The sequence below is a fragment of the Ranitomeya imitator genome, chromosome 1 (genome assembly GCF_032444005.1).
Source record: "Ranitomeya imitator isolate aRanImi1 chromosome 1, aRanImi1.pri, whole genome shotgun sequence".
In the NCBI taxonomy this organism is placed as follows: Eukaryota; Metazoa; Chordata; class Amphibia; order Anura; family Dendrobatidae; genus Ranitomeya; species Ranitomeya imitator.
This window is the reverse complement of record NC_091282.1, coordinates 1,075,323,332-1,075,338,883: the sequence shown is the minus strand read 5'-3', so window position 1 is coordinate 1,075,338,883 and position 15,552 is coordinate 1,075,323,332.

Genomic DNA, 15,552 nt, shown 5'->3' with positions numbered 1-15,552 from the left:
AATTTAGCCTGTGCCACCACTTCTGCTGCTCCTCATTAAAGACCTGCAGATCAGATCTTTAGACAGAAAGAAGACCTGAAGACAGAAGAAAGAAGACCTGTTCCTGACCTGTTCCTGTCCTATTCCTGTCCTCTGCTTTTTTTCTAGTCCATCTGATTGCCACTCACACACCTTCCACCTTACACCCTCTCTCTAACCCCTTCCCCAACTCCCTTTCTGATACCAAGTGCAGATCACTACTTGATCGCTCTATTTTTAGCAGGTTTTTTCTTTTCCACCACCACTGTGCGTGCATCCTGCAGCCGCACAGCTGCTGATCAGTGATGCACAACCCTAAAGGCCCCTTCACATTAAGCGACGCTGCAGCAATACCGACAACGATCCGGATCGCTGCAGCGTCGCTGTTTGGTCGCTGGAGAGCTGTCACACAGACCGCTCTCCAGCGACCAACGATGCCGGTAACCAGGGTAAACATCGGGTAACTAAGCGCAGGGCCGCGCTTAGTAACTCGATGTTTACCCTGGTTACCATCCTAAAAGTAAAAAAAACAAACACTACATACTTACCTACCGCTGTCTGTCCTCCAGCGCTGTGCTCTGCACTCCTCCTGTACTGTCTGTGTGAGCACAGCGGGTGGAAAGCAGAGCGGTGACGTCACCGCTCTGCTTTCCGGCTGACCGACGCTCACAGCCAGTACAGGAGGAGTGCAGAGCACAGCGCTGGAGGACAGACAGCGGTAGGTAAGTATGTACTGTTTGTTTTTTTTACTTTTAGGATGGTAACCAGGGTAAACATCGGGTTACTAAGCGCGGCCCTGCGCTTAGTTACCCGATGTTTACCCTGGTTACCAGTGAAGACATCGCTGGATCGGTGTCACACACGCCGATCCAGCGATGTCAGCAGGGAGTTCAGCGACGAAATAAAGTTCTGGACTTTCTTCAGCGACCAACGATCTCCCAGCATGGGCCTGATCGTTGGTCGCTGTCACACATAACGATTTTATTAACGATATCGTTGCTACGTCACAAAAAGCAACGATATCGTTAACAATATCGTTATGTGTGAAGGTGCCTTAACCCCTTTATGCCATTGGACGTAATATTCCGTCCATGTGGGGTGGGCCTTAATTCCCAAGGACGGAATATTACGTCCAGCGCGATCGGCCGCGCTCACGGGGGGAGCACCGCCGATCGTGGCCGGGTGTCAGCTGCTTATCGCAGCTGACATCCGGCACTGTGTGCCAGGAGCAGTCACGGACCGCCCCCGCCACATTAACCCCCGGCACACCGCGATCAAAGATGATCACGATGTGCCGGCGGTGCCGGGAAGCATCGCGCAGGGAGGGGGCTCCCTGCGTGCTTCCCTGAGACCCCCGCAGCAACGCGATGTGATCGCATTGCTCCGGGGGTCTTCTACCTCCCTCCCTGCAGTAAGTCCCGGATCCAAAATGGCCGTGGATCCAGGTCCTGCAAGGAGGGAGGTGGCTTACCAAGTGCCTGCTCAGAGCAGGCACTTGGTAACGCTGCACTGCTCTCAGACAGATCGGTGATCTGTCAGAGTGCTGTGCAAACTGGCAGATCACCGATCTGTATTGTCCCCCCCTGGGACAAAGTAAAAAAGTTAAAAAAAAAATTTCCAAGTGTGTAAAAAAAAATTAAAAAAAAATTCCTAAATAATGAAAAAAAAAAAAAAATATTATTCCCATAAATACATTTCTTTATCTAAATAAAAAAAACAAACAATAAAAGTACACATATTTAGTATCGCCGCGTCCGTAACGACCCGACCTATAAAACTGGCCCACTAGTTAACCCCTTAAGTAAACACCGTAAGAAAAAAAAAAAAAAAACGAGGCAAAAAACAACGCTTTATTATCATACCGCCAAACAAAAAGTGGAATAACACGCGATCAAAAAGACAGATATAAATAACCATGGTACCGCTGAAAGCGTCATCTTGTCCCGCAAAAAATGAGCTGCCATACAGCAACATCAGCAAAAAAATAAAAAAGTTATAGTCCTCAGAATAAAGCGATGCAAAAATAAATATTTTTTTCTATAAAATAGTTTTTATCGTATAAAAGCGCCAAAACATAAAAAAAATGATATAAATGAGGTGTTGCTGTAATCGTACTGAACTGAAGATTAAAACTGCTTTATCAATTTTACCAAACGCGGAACGGTATAAACGCCTCCCCCAAAAGAAATTCATGAATAGCTGGTTTTTGGTCATTCTGCCTCACAAAAATCGGAATAAAAAGCGATCAAAAAATGTCACATGCCCGAAAATGTTACCAATAAAAACGTCAACTCGTCCTGCAAAAAACAAGCCCTCACATGACTCTGTGGACTCAAATATGGAAAAATTATAGCTCTCAAAATGTGGTAACGCAAAAAATATTTTTTGCAATAAAAAGCGTCTTTCAGTGTGTGACGGCTGCCAATCATAAAAATCCGCTAAAAAACCCGCTATAAAAGTAAATGAAAAAAATGTATTTATTTCCATTTTCCCATTAGGGTTAGGGCTAGCGTTAGGGCTAGGGTTTGGGCTAGTGTTAGGGCTAGGGTTAGGGTTAGGGCTAGGGCTAGGGTTAGGGCTAGGGTTAGGGCTAGTGTTAGGGCTCGGGCTAGGGTTAGGGTTAGTGGTATAGAAAATGTAAAGCACAGCCTAAAGGGGAGGTGCACAGTCTATAGGTGCCCAAACCTTGATATATAGTTTACAAGTGACTAGCACACTCCAAAAAATTGTGATGCAAATAAAGTGGGGTTTATTACATACAAAGATCACAAACGTTTCGGTCTATTCTTTGACCTTCATCAGTGTGCTAAGTACACTTGTATGCCTGTATGGGCCCCAATAATGGATAGTATATTATTGCATCAGTATAATACATCTGGTGGACTTGAACCATATAGGATTTACAGGAGGCTGTCCAAAACAGAGGTAAAGCCAAAACGAAACTACGGCTGTACAATACAAACAGCCAATCAGCGCCAAGAAGAGGATTACTGTCACACATAGCTCCTTGCGGTGGATACCGCGGAGATCTAATCCTCTTCTTGGCGCTGATTGGCTGTTTGTATTGTACAGCCGTAGTTTCGTTTTGGCTTTACCTCTGTTTTGGACAGCCTCCTGTAAATCCTATCTGGTTCAAGTCCACCAGATGTATTATACTGATGCAATAATATACTATCCATTATTGGGGCCCATACAGGCATACAAGTGTACTTAGCACACTGATGAAGGTCAAAGAATAGACCGAAACGTTTGTGATCTTTGTATGTAATAAACCCCACTTTATTTGCATCACAATTTTTTGGAGTGTGCTAGTCACTTGTAAACTATAGGGTTAGGGTTAGGGTTAGGGCTAGGGCTAGGGCGCTGATTGGCTGTTTGTATTGTACAGCCGTAGTTTCGTTTTGGCTTTACCTCTGTTTTGGACAGCCTCCTGTAAATCCTATCTGGTTAGGGATAGGGTTAGGGCTAGGGTTAGGGCTAGGGTTAGGGCTAGGGTTAGGGCTAGGGTTAGGGCTAGGGTTTAGGACTAGGGTTAGGGTTAGGGCTAGGGTTAGGGTTGGGGCTAGGACTAGGGTTAGGGCTAGGGTTAGGGTTAAGGCTACAGTTAGGGTTGGGGCTAAAGTTAGGGTTAGGGTTTGGATTACATTTGCGATTGGGATTAGGATTAGGGGTGTGTCTGGGTTAGAGGTGTGGTTAGGGTTACCGTTGGGATTAGGGTTAGGGGTGTGTTTGGATTAGGGTTTCAGTTATAATTGGGGGGTTTCCACTGTTTAGGCACATCAGGGGGATCTCCAAACGCGACATGGCGACCGATCTCAATTCCATCCAATTCTGCATTGAAAAAGTAAAACAGTGCTCCTTCCCTTCCGAGCTCTCCCGTGTGCCCAAACAGGAGTTTACCCCAACATACGGGGTATCAGCGTACTCAGGACAAATTGGACAACAACTTTTGGGGTCCAATTTCTCCTGTTACCCTTGGGAAAATACAAAACTGGGGGCTAAAAAATAATTTTTGTGGGAAAAAAAGAGATTTTTTATTTTCACGGCTCTGCGTTATAAACTGTAGTGAAACACTTGGGGGCTCAAAGTTCTCACAACACATCTAGATAAGTTCGTGGGGGGGGTCTAGTTTCCAATATGGGGTCACTTGTGGGGGTTTCTACTGTTTAGGTATATTAGGGGCTCTGCAAACGCAATGTGACGCCTGCAGACCATTCCATTTAAGTCTGCATTCCAAATGGCGCTCCTTCCCTTCCGAGCCCTCCCATGCGCCCAAACGCTGGTTCCCCCCCACATATGGGGTATCAACGCACTCAGGACAAATTGGACAACAACTATTGGGGTCCAATTTCTCCTTTTACCCTCGAGAAAATACAAAACTGGGGGCTAAAAAATAATTTTGAGGGGAATTTTTTTTTTTTTTTCACGGCTCTGCGTTATAAACTGTAGTGAAATACTTGGGGGCTCAAAGTTCTCACAACACATCTAGATAAGTTCCTTGGGGGGTCTAGTTTCCAATATGGGGTCACTTGTGGGGGGTTTCTACTGTTTAGGTACATTAGGGGCTCTGCAAACACAATGTGACGCCTGCAGACCATTCCATCTAAGTCTGTATTCCAAATGGCGCTCCTTCCCTTCCGAGCCCTCCCATGCGCCCAAACGCTGGTTCTCCCCCACATATAGGGTATCAGCGCACTCAGGACAAATTGCACAACAACTTTTGGGGTCCAATTTCTCCTGTTACCCTCAGGAAAATACAAAACTGGGGGCTAAAAAATTATTTTTGTGGGAAAAAAATTTTGTTTTATTTTTACGGCTCTGCATTATAAACTTCTGTGAAGCTGTTATTGGGTCAAAGTGCTCACCACACATCTAGATAAGTTCCTTAGGGGGTCTACTTTTCAAAATGGTGTCACTTGTGGGGGGTTTCAATGTTTAGGTACATCAGTGGCTCTCCAAACGCAACATGGCGTCCAATCTCAATTCCTGTCAATTTTGCATTGAAAGGTCAAACGGCGCTCCTTCCCTTCCGAGCTCTCCCATGCGCCCAAACAATGGTTTACCCCCACATAGGTGGTATCAGAGTACTCAGGACAAATTGTGCCACAACTTTTGTGGTCCAATTTCTTCTCTTACCATTGGGAAAATAAAAAATTGGGGGCGAAAAGATAATTTTTGTGAAAAAAAAATGATTTTTTATTTTTACGGTTCTGCATTATAAACTTCTGTGAAGCACTTGGTGGGTCAAAGTGCTCACCACACCTCTAGATAAGTTCCTTAGGGGGTCTACTTTCCAAAATGGTGTCAATTGTGGGGGGTTTCAATGTTTAGGCACATCAGTGGCTCTCCAAACGCAACATGGCGTCCCATCTCAATTCCTGTCAATTTTGCATTGAAAAGTCAAATGGCGCTCCTTCCCTTCCGAGCTCTGCCATGCGCCCAAACTGTGGTTAACCCCCACATATGGGGTATCAGCGTACTCAGAACAAATTGTACAACAACATTTGTGGTCCATTTTCTCCTGTTACCCTTGGTAAAATAAAACAAATTGGAGCTGAAGTAAATTTTTTGTGAAAAAAAGTTAAATGTTAATTTTTATTTAAACATTCCAAAAATTCCTGTGAAACACCTGAATGGTTAATAAACTTCTTGAATGTGGTTTTGAGAACCTTGAGGGGTGCAGTTTTTAGAATGGTGTCACACTTGGGTATTTTCTATCATATAGACCCCTCAAAATGACTTCAAATGAGATGTGGTCCCTAAAATAAAATGGTGTTGTAAAAATGAGAAATTGCTGGTCAACTTTTAACCCTTATAACTCCCTAACAAAAAAAAATGTTGGTTCCAAAAGTGTGCTGATGTAAAGTAGACATGTGGGAAATGTTACTTATTAAGTATTTTGTGTGACATATCTCTGTGATTTAATTGCATAAAAATTCAAAGTTGGAAAATTGCGAAATTTTCAAAATTTTCGCCAAATTTCCGTTTTTTTCACAAATAAACGCAGGTAATATCAAAGAAATTTTACCACTATCATGAAGTACGATATGTCACGAGAAAACAATGTCAGAATCACCGGGATCCGTTGAAGCGTTCCAGAGTTATAACCTCATAAAGGGACAGTGGTCAGAATTGTAAAAATTGGCCCGGTCCATAACGTGCAAACCACCCTTGGGGGTAAAGGGGTTAAAGCATGATTGATCCACCCCATGCTTAATGATTGGTGAGATGTTCTGTTCCTGAAATTCTGTGCCCTTTTATCTCCACACATACCTTTGATCATTGTGACCGCAGAGTTATATTTTAATCTCATCGGTCCACAGGACTTGTTTCCAAAATGCATCAGGCTTGTTTAGATGTTCTTTTGCATACTTCTGATGCTGAATTTTATCATGAGGATGCAGGAGATTTTCTTGTGATGACTCGTCCATGACGACGATATTTGTGCACGTGTCTCTGAACAGTAGAAAAATGTATCACAACTCCAGAGTCTGCTAAATCTGTCAAAACATCTTTTGCAGTCAACCAGGAGTTTCGATTTGCCTTTCTAACAATCCTACAAGCAGCTCTCACTGAAATTTTTGCTTGGTCTTGCAGAATAAATCAACTGCGATTTTTCACCAACATTTGAGGCGCTGTCTTCATTTTCTACTTGAATGTTTGGATGTTTTCCAGGAAAGACTCTCTGGAATTGACGTGCGTCTCATTTATGGATAAAAGATAACTAGTGTTGAGCCACCTCCCTAGTGTTCGGGTTCGGTTCGGTTCGTCAAACAGGGAGGTGTTGGATGAACTGTTCGTCGAACGTTCGACGAACACCGTCGAACCCCATTGAAACCAATGGCAGACAAACACATACAAACACATGGAAAAAACATAGAAAACACCTTAAAAGGTGTCCAAAAGCTGACAAACTGCTCAGAAGACACAACAAACATGGAAAAGTCACAAGTACATATAGTCATGCAAAAAGAAAAAAGGTGGAGGAGTAAAAGGAGGAGGAGACACAGATATAGGCATGTCATGCCCTTCTAAAATCAAGAAAGGCTGGAGTAAAAATCTAAACTCACTTTACCAACACCCAGACGTCTTGACAAAAAAAATTTAAAAATAAAAATCTTTAGGTAGAATGGCGGCGGGTCCATTCAGAACACTTTCCTTAGAAGATGTAGTGGTACCCCCGTTGGGAGTTGTGCCACAAAATGAGCCCAATACATTCAGATTAATCCACCATTTGTCATATCCAAGAGGCAGGTCAGTAAACGACAACATCAACGTGGAACCAAGTACGGTACTATGTACTGTACCTCCTTTGACGAGGCAATCAGGCGGGTCAAGAAGCTGGTAAGGGGCACCCTAATGGCCAAAACAGACATTGAGGGGGCATTCCGGTTACTACCTGTGCCTCCGAATAGTGTGCTCCCATTGGGCTGCTTCTTTGAAGGAGCATACTACATAGATCGCTGTTTACCCATGGGGTGCTCCATATCCTGCTAACTATTTAAGGCGTTTAGTTGCTTCCTCGAATGTGTCATCATGGACGTTTGTAAGGCGGCACATATTATCCATTACCTCGACGACTTCTTATGCCTGGGCCCAAAAGATTCGCCACAGTGTGAAAACACGCGGTAGTCCACGTGTGAGAAGGAGAGAGCTGGAGGGAGAGTGGACACCCCAGAGCCGAGGGGTTAGATTGAGAAAGAAATAAGGCAGTGTAGCTTGCTTCATGGGTGGGGTACTCTGCTGAGTAGCAGAAATTGCTACTAGGCCCAAAAGGATTTCCTGGGCCAAATGCCGCTAAAAAATAGTACTTAGGTAAACAGGCGGTGTAGCTTGCTTCATGGGTGATGTACGCTGCTGAGTAGCACCAAATTCTACTGGGCCCAAAAGGATTTCCTTGGCTACATGCCATTAAAAATAGTGCTTAGGTAAACAGGCGGTGGGTGGCTGGGCTACTCTGCTGACTAGCAGACACTGAAGCTTTGGAGCAGACCTCTGAATCCCAGGCCATAGTAAGAGGAAACAACTCTGCAGATGACCCCACCCACCTGGAATTGACGATGGTAACGTCATGTAAAACTCAGCAAGGGGACTAAATAAAAGAGTCTCCATTTTTTCCAAAAATTCAGCCTCAGACACCACTTAAGTGGCATCAATTTCGCGAGAGTTTTTTAAAACGGTTGGTGAGGTGATTTTCAAAAATCATCAAGCTTTTAGTCTCCCCAAGATGACACAGGGGTAGAAAAGTCCTTGCGGATCCAGGATTTGTTCATCTTGATGAACGTTAATCTGTCTACATTGTCACTGGACAGCCGTGTGCGCTTATCTGTCAGCACACCACCAGCAGAACTGAACGCGCGTTCAGAGAGAACGCTGGCTGCGGTGCACGACAAGATCTCCAAGGTGTGAGTGGCGAACTTATGCCATTTTTCAAGATTGGAAGCCCAAAATGAGCAAGGGTCCAGTTCCACAGTCATGGCATCGATGTTAACTTGGAGATACTCTTGTACAATCCTTTCTAGGCGTTGGCTGTGCGTCAGACTTCTTGTCTCCTGTGGCCTTGCAAAGGATGGTCTAAAAAAATCTTGAAACGATTGGAAAAAATTGCTGTTACCACCAGATATAATGTTACTGTTATGGTTTGAGTGATGACTCGATAGTCCCACAGTTGGCAAGTTAGAACTCAGAGATTGACTACGTGCACCACTGGTGTTTTGTGGAAAAGCAGATGTTAGGTTCTGTAACAGTCTATGCTGCTACTCCATAAACATAAGGATGAATGACCTCGGGGAGATCAAAACATCCAACACCGCGGAGACACCATCACGTGTTTCTCAACGCAGTGATCCAGAACACTGCCCCCATCCCTTATGGGAAATATGCAAATAAATGTAGAAAAGCTGTGGAGACACCATCACGTGTTTCTCAACGCAAGCAATGCTGCCCTTCCCGTGGTGGTTCCTTCCCGGTAAAAGACCTGGCTATTTATTGCTTGCGTTGAGAAACACGTGATGGTGTCTCCGCGGCTTTTCTACATGCATTTGCATATTTCCCATAAGGGATGGGGGCAGTATTCTGGATCACTGCATTGAGAAACACGTGATGGTGTCTCCGCGGTGTTGGATGTTTTGATCTCCCCGAGGTCATTCATCCTTATGTTTATAGTCCTTGTACCAGGCACTGCTCCTAATAGCCAGTTTCCTACTCCACACTGATGAGGGGCAAAAACCCCGAAACAGCTGTCTGGAGTGAGGTTTTCTGGAGCAATCCAGACCCTTTTGCAGAGAATTCTGTTTTTTTCTGTGGTCGTTTGTACCGACAGCTTTGAAGATGAGTTATGTGAAGAACACCATCCGAGTGATGTTGGAGCCATCTATCCGGGCAAGGAACAGCGTGGTCTTTATTGTTCGTGACCTTATTGAGGAAAAGGCTGGAAGAAAGCGGGAGAACATCTATAGCATCAATGAGTTCCCTAATCAAGGTAACTACAACATTACTTTTATGTCAGAGCATTATTGCCTGAATATCTATGAGTGGTTCCGGAATTATGCTAGAGATCCCTGTTTGAAGGGAGTGAAATGTGAACCACTGTTTGGTCTTCAGGAAAGGCAGGTGACTATCACTGTCTATAACCCCTTTACTGAACCTGCATTGTTGGAGAGCTTCCTCTCACAGTATTGTGACTTTGTTTCAAAGGGAGAGAAGCAAGTGAACTGCTTAGGAATCTTCAATTGTCGATACAAGTATCGTGTAAGGTTCAGAAGAGATCCTGGCAGTGTAGGTGGGTTCAGACACCCTCCGGCGAACTTCTCTGTGGCAGGGCATAGGGGTTTCCTGACGTACCCTGGGCAGCCTCTGTTTTGCAGGAGATGTTTCTCTTTTGGACATGTCCAGGCAGACTGCCAGAAGGGGCAGTGTTGCCGAAACTGCAAGAAGGAGGGGCATATGGCTGGTGATTGCCCGATCGCTAAGACCTGTGACGTGTGTGGTAGTAGTGACCACATGTATAAGGATTGTCCGCGGAGGGCGCCTAGACGCTCATAGAGTGAATGGAGAGAGGAGGAGGAGAGAAGGAGGAGGTTGGCGATTATCAGAAAGGAATCTGAAAGAATGGAGAGAGAGGAAAGGAGGGAGAGGGAGAGGGAAAGACGCTCTGTGACTCCAGATGACATTGTGCTAGCACCCCGTGGTGCTATGAGTGATGCACAGAAGGAAGATAAGGAGTTTTGGTTGGCGGCAAAAAAAGTAGAGAAGGGGTTTAAGAAGAAGGAAGAAGATCAGGAAGAAGATGAGGAAGAAGATGATGACTCTACTGTGCCTGAAATGTTTTCTCTTGAGGAAGCAATGGATGCAACGGAGGAAGACGTGCGCATTTCTGAAGCTGAGAGCCCTGTGCACCCCTCAGATCCTCAGAATATTGGAGGGCTTTCTTCAGATGAGGACAGGGGTGGGAATAAGTGTCAGAGGGAGGAGGATGGGGAAAGTGATGAGGCATGCAGTAGTATGCCTAAGAGAAAAATTGGGCCGGCTAAAAAAAAATGGAGTGAGCACGAAGGGGCTAGTGGTTCAGAGACTTGCTGTTCAGTCCGAATGGCAGAGGAGGACAATGGTGATACTGGGTAAAATGAAAGCTCAGTGGATCTGTTGTTTTTTTTTCTCTCCTTTCTGTGAGTCTTGACCTTTGTCAAGGGCTTTTTGTGTAATGTGTGTAGTTTTGTGGTCATTTTTGCATTGTTTTTTGTTTTTATAGTATGGGTTTTTCTATAGTTTCTCAAAATGTGAGAGTTTTTAAGAAAGCGAGGAGGAGAGCAGCAATTTTGGATTTTTTAGCTATGCAGAGTGCATCTATTTTTTGTTTGCAAGAATGTGGGATTGTGGATGGTGTGAAAGGGGATGAGTGGTCTTATGGTGCGTCTGTATGGTCTGGTAGTGCAAATAATAGAAATGATGGTGTGGGTATTTTAGTTAAGGGGCAGGAGGTGGTTTTGAATAATTATTTGGTGGTGGAGGCGGGGAGGTGTATCTTAGCAAATTTTGAATATAAAAATGCTAAGTTTTGTGTTATCAATATTTATGCGCCAGTAGAAAAAAATGAGCGTAAGTTATTATTTGAAAAAGTGAAGCTTTTTGTTCCAGGAAGAGTGCCTGTGGTGATTGTGGGTGATATGAATTGTGATGTGGGGGGAATGAATGTGGATGTGTCTGGAAAAGTTTTGCTGAAGTTAGTTACTGACTTTGATTTGAGTGATATGCAGCGTGTTGTGTAAGGTTAACCCTTTGTTAGATACCTTTTTTTCTGATAGTGGAAGAGCACAGTCCAGGTTGGATTATTGTTTTATTTCTAAAAATATTATTCCTGTTGGATATAAGCAGGATAGGGTCGTTTTTTCAGACCATGTTTGTGTGTTGTGCGAGTTAGATATTAATGTTAGTGGTGTGTTTGGAAAGGGTTTGTGGAAATTAAATGTGAAATTGCTGGAAAATGAAGCTGTGAGGAAGGAGTATGTGAGAAAGTATGAACAGTGGTGTAAAAGTAAGGAAAGTTTTGGGAATGTTTGTGAGTGGTGGGATTGGGTTAAGATGCAGACAAAAAAGTTTTTTAAAAGTGTGGGGTATGAATTTGCGGCAATTAAGAGGGAAAAGTTTGTTAAGTTGAATGCCCGTTTATGTTTATTGTATAAATTGAGGGAAGGAGGAAAGGAGGTGGAAGAGGGGATAAAAAAGGTTAAAAAAGAAATTAATGAGTTTTTGGAGGAGAAAGGGAAGAGTATTATTTTTAGGGCAAAAATTGATAGAATGGAGCAAGATGAAAGGTGTTCGAGGTTTTTCTTCAAAAAGGTTTTTGGGAAAAAGCAGAGTATGAGTGTTTTGAATGCAGAGGATGGAAGAGAGGTAAGTGGGGAGGATATGTGTGAACAGGTGGCTAAGTTTTATGAGGAGCTATATGCAGTGAAGTGGAGGGATGAGGCTTTGGAGGAGGATGTACTAAGTGTATTAGAAAATAAATTGAGTGAGATAGAGAGTGATGGGTGAGGTGACAGGTGATGAGGTATGGAAGGTAATGAATAGCATGGCGTTAAATAAGACTCCAGGAGAGGATGGCATTCCTATAGAGTTTTATAGGGTGATGTGGCATGTGATTGGTAAGGATTTTGTGGATGTGTGTAAGTATATGTGGTCTAGTATGGAGGTGGCTGAGAGTATGCGTGCAGGGATGGTTGTGTTAATACCTAAAAAAGGAGATTTGAAGAGTTTAAAAAATTGGAGACCGATAACGTTGTTGAATTGCGATTATAAGATCTATGCGAAAGTAATGGCGAATAGGATGCGTGATGTGATAGAGAGTGTGATTGGGGATGAACAGTGTTGTGCAGTGCCTGGGAGACGTATATATGAGTGTGTTTGTATGTTGAGAGATTGTTTGTGGGACTGTATGAGTCGGAAGAAGAGTGTATTTGTTTTGAGTTTGGACTTTGAAAAGGCGTATGATCAGTTAGCACATAGTTTTTTGTTCCGGGTATTATTGAGAATGGGGTTTCCGCCTGATTTTGTTTGGAGGGTGAGGAGCTTATATAAAGACATTTATAGTTGTGTTTTGATGAATGGTTCTGTGGGTAGAAGTGTGAATGTTTTTTCAGCTGTGCGACAAGGTTGTCCTTTGTCTCCTGTGGTTTTTATTTGTGCGATTGAACCGTTGCTTTGTATGTTGAGGAAAGATAAAGTGATTAGAGGTGTACAAGTGCCAGGAGGTGGAGGGAGGGAATGGAAGGTTAGTGCTTATATGGATGACGTGTGTGTGTTGTGTGATTCAGAGTATTCTGTGAGGCGGGTGAAGTTATTAGCGTCTATTTTTTGTGGTGCGTCAGCATTTAAGGTGAATTGGGAGAAGAGTGAGTGTAAGGTTTTTGGGGGAGGGGTTTTAAGTAAGGATGTAGGAGTGAATGAGGTGACTGGGTCTATTAAGGTTTTGGGGGTGAAATTTTCAGAGAGTTTGGATGGGAAAGAAAGTTGGGATGATGCGAAAGGAAAGGCTGAGCGGAAGTTATGTTTTTGGAAGATGAGAAGTCTTTCGTTTTTTGGAAAAATCTTAGTTATTAAAAGTGTGATTTTGCCTATTTTTTTATATATTGCAGTGGTCTTTCCACCGAGGTATATGTGTATGAGGGGGTTAAATAGGATTCTGTTTGTGTTTTTGTGGAATTCTAGAATGGAGAGGGCTAGGAGGGAGGTTTTGGTGAAACGTTTAGAACAAGGTGGGTTGGGTTTTCCAAACCTTGAGGTGTTTTTTGGTGTAAATATTGTGGTTTTTGTGTTGAGGGTGATTAGGATGGATGGCAAGTTTTCTTGTCTGTATAGGTTTTTGTTTGGGGCGTATTTATTTCGTTTGAAGTGGCGAGAGAGGGATCTGAGGTATCCGGTTGCTTTTGACGTGCCTAGATGGTATGTGTGGGTTTATACATTTTTGGTGAAGTATGAGTTGTGTGATGTGGATGTTAGGTTGTTGAGTAATAAGAAGGCTGTGTATAGGATGATTGAATGTAGAGAGACAGAGTGTGGAATAAACATGGTTAGAGGGAATGATATAGAAAAAGTATGGAAGAAAGTGCGGTTGAACGGTATGACGAATAGGCAGAGTGAGATTGTGTGGCAGTCTTTGCATGGAGTGTTACCAGTTAGAGAATTTCAGAAGAATCGTGGGTTGGGGAGAAGTGATATGTGTCCGAGAGGTGGGTGTGGTGGAAGGGAAAGTGTAATACATGTGTTTTGGAATTGTCATTATGCTATGGAGGTGATTGGAAGAATGGGACCGTTGTGTAAAGAATTGTGTGGTGTGAGCTTGTTATCATTCGAGTTGTTCATGTTTGGCTTGGGAATGTGTGATGGAGGGAAGGAGAGGGTGTTGTGGTTAATAGTTGCATGTATAAAGGAAGTATTATGGGATGTGAGGAATGTGTATGTTTTTAAGAGAAAGGAAATTGTAGTAAAGAATAGTCTAAAAGTGATTTTGGGGAAGATGTATGTGTCTTTTCTATGGGATAAAAGAAGAAGGGGGGAGGTGGATGCCGAAAGGATTTGGAAGGTGAAGAAGTGGAGATACCTTGTAAATATGTCTTGATTTGTTTTTTTCTGATGTTGTATTAAACTGAAATTTTCCGATGATGATGGGAACAGCTTTTGTGTTTTGGATTTGACGCAGCTGTTTGGGATTTTTCTTTGGTCTTGGATTTCTGGACCGTGGATTTTCCCATCTGAGGGAAGAAAAAAAAACAGCTGTCTGTGGATGGATACCATGTTTTGGCATAGGTGGTTTTCCTTTTTTCCTTTTTGGATGCTGCCCTTTCCGTGGTTGTTCCTTCTCGGTGAAAGACCTGCCTATTTATTGCTTGCGTTGAGAAACACGTGATGGTGTCTCCGCGGCTTTTCTACATACATTTGCATATTTACCATAAGGGATGGGGGCAGTGTTCTGGATCACTGCATTGAGAAACACGTGATGGTGTCTCCGCGGTGTTGGATGTTTTGATCTCCCCAAGGTCATTCATCCTTATGTTTATAGTAGTCCTTGTACCAGGCACTGCTTCTAATAGCCAGTTTCCTACTCCACACTGATGAGGGGCAAACACCCCGAAACAGCTGTCTGTGGATGGATACTATGTTTTGGCATAGGTGGTTTTCCTTTCTGGATGCTGCCCTTCCTGTGGTTGTTCCTTCTCGGTGAAAGACCTAGCTATTTATTGCTTGCGTTGAGAAACACGTGATGGTGTCTCCGCGGCTTTTCTACATGCATTTGCATATTTCCCATAAGGGATGGGGGCAGTATTCTGGATCACTGCATTGAGAAACACGTGATGGTGTCTCCGCGGTGTTGGATGTTTTGATCTCCCCGAGGTCATTCATCCTTATGTTTATAGTCCTTGTACCAGGCACTGCTCCTAATAGCCAGTTTCCTACTCCACACTGATGAGGGGCAAAAACCCCGAAACAGCTGTCTGGAGTGAGGTTTTCTGGAGCAATCCAGACCCTTTTGCAGAGAATTCTGTTTTTTTCTGTGGTCGTTTGTACCGACAGCTTTGAAGATGAGTTATGTGAAGAACACCATCCGAGTGATGTTGGAGCCATCTATCCGGGCAAGGAACAGCGTGGTCTTTATTGTTCGTGACCTTATTGAGGAAAAGGCTGGAAGAAAGCGGGAGAACATCTATAGCATCAATGAGTTCCCTAATCAAGGTAACTACAACATTACTTTTATGTCAGAGCATTATTGCCTGAATATCTATGAGTGGTTCCGGAATTATGCTAGAGATCCCTGTTTGAAGGGAGTGAAATGTGAACCACTGTTTGGTCTTCAGGAAAGGCAGGTGACTATCACTGTCTATAACCCCTTTACTGAACCTGCATTGTTGGAGAGCTTCCTCTCACAGTATTGTGACTTTGTTTCAAAGGGAGAGAAGCAAGTGAACTGCTTAGGAATCTTCAATTGTCGATACAAGTATCGTGTAAGGTTCAGAAGAGATCCTGGCAGTGTAGGTGGGT